This window comes from Pinus tabuliformis, chromosome 4_1 (assembly GCF_031772625.1).
Source record: "Pinus tabuliformis cultivar Carrire ecotype Pingquan chromosome 4_1, CPIR1, whole genome shotgun sequence".
In the NCBI taxonomy this organism is placed as follows: Eukaryota; Viridiplantae; Streptophyta; class Pinopsida; order Pinales; family Pinaceae; genus Pinus; species Pinus tabuliformis.
This window is the reverse complement of record NC_142303.1, coordinates 439780903-439782935: the sequence shown is the minus strand read 5'-3', so window position 1 is coordinate 439782935 and position 2033 is coordinate 439780903. Positions and strand designations below refer to the sequence as shown.

Here is a 2033-nt window from a genome sequence, read left to right as displayed (position 1 = left end):
ACCATGGGTCAATACCATGTTTCTCTCAATACCATCTATCTAATACCATGGGCCCATTACATTATTACTAACTACTTGTGGTCCCTTACATGATACGGGTTAACCACCTTATTTATTACTATGGACCATCCCATTATTACATTATTCCCTTGGGTACCCCCCTTTATACACCATATTATCCCCCCTAGGTATATAACATCATCTCTATTAACATTATTATGGTGCTTACCTATTTTGATGACTTCCCTATGATGGCAGTGATAAAACAACAAAATGCTCAAGGACTGGAATCTAGACGAAGCGATACAGTTATTCTATGCTCAGTCTGATAATCATGAATTGCCATCGGCTTCTACTAGTTCTAATTTAAGTAATGCTCCAGTAGTGGAAAGGCAAAGCCATGAGTACAGTGACCATACAGACTATGTACGCCCACCACTACCAGTTAAGAGGGAAGCATTATACGATGATGAGTTTATACGAAGAAGAGATCAACAATCGGCAGAACCTAATTCCTCCTGGGCTTTTTGGGATAAAGGCAATGATAGATTGGAAACTCTGTATCGCCCACCATTCGAATTGATGTTCAAAGGCAGTTTTGAGCAGGCTAAGGTGGAAGCTGCAGGCCAAGGAAAATGGCTCATCGCAAATATACAATCCCCAAAAGAGTTCAGCTCTTATATGCTTAATAGAGACACTTGGGCCAACGAAGGTGTGAGGGAGACTATTAGTGCATTTTTCATTTTCTGGCAAATTTATGACGACAATGAAGAAGGGCGAAAGGTGTCCACCTATTATCATTTGAGTGAGATTCCGTCAACACTTGTTATTGATTCTATCACTGGACAAAAAATGAAAGCTTGGACAGGCACCATCGATCCACAGGAATTGTTACAGGATTTGATACCTTATATGGATAAGGGCCCCAAGGAATTCAGCCATCGAAGGAGGAGGAGGGTGACATCAAATGTTAATAATAATATTGCACATGAACAGATAGTGACATCAAATGTTAATAATAATGCACATGAACAAATAGTACAAGGGAAAGACGTTTTAGCTGACTTTGCTTCTTTGGCAATCAAGGAAGATAATCAACAAAAAGCTGCAGTGAAACGAGAGTACCCAGCTCTCCCAGAGGAGCCACAAGGTGATAAAGGAGTGAACATCTGTAGGTTAGGTGTCCGTTTCCCTGATGGCAAGAGGGTGCAGAGGAGGTTTCTGCAAACTGATCCCATACAGTTACTTTGGTCCTTCTGTTCTTCTCAAGTCAAAGAAGCCAGTGATGGGCGGCAATTTAGACTGGCACATGCAGTTCCTGGTGCATCATCTAAAACATTAGAATATGATACCAACTTGACCTTCGGAGACTCTGGACTTTCCAATACACTCATTTCCATGACGTGGGAATCATAAATGGAAACATTCAACTTCAATGCTATAAACATTAACACCCTATAAAACTTTGGCCCTCAACCATTTTTTCACTCTACTAATTTCTTGACACACCATATTATAGATACTAATCTTGAACGTGAATGCTATAAAAGTGTCCACTCCCTAAAAACTGAAAAACTTACTCCTGTTACGCACATGGTTACACTAGAAATATGAATACACTTGAAACAAATTTTATATTTCAAGTAGAATAGAGTAGGATAGAATCAATGAATAAAAACCAAGTTTGTTGATGTGTTCCTTTTTAAGTTTTTAAGTTAGATTTCATTATATTTGTAATTTTATTTATTGGTGGTGCAATAAGATTCACCCATCTCACTAATCATTTGCATGAATATGTAGAAAGAGAAGGAACATTTGAGAAGAAGTAGATCAAAAAGAGTTTTGAGAGCCACAATTTGAAGTTTATTTCATTTTGTCTTTTAAATTTCACATTCTAAATGAATAAAGGGTCTCAATATAATTGAGCATGCTCTCTTCTTGCACTCCCTGCGATCTGGGAGATCACAAAAGAAAATTGAACAAAATTAGTTTCAAAATTTTGCAATAAAAATTGGATAAGAGATCTAAATTCA

The 2033-nt window shown here is 37.7% G+C and overlaps 1 pseudogene; it reads left to right on the top strand.

Moving 5' to 3' along the window:
* The first annotated feature begins 273 nt into the window (after positions 1 to 273).
* LOC149176213 (plant UBX domain-containing protein 7 pseudogene) lies at positions 274 to 1416 on the top strand (annotated as a pseudogene).
* Positions 1417 to 2033: the final 617 nt, after the last annotated feature.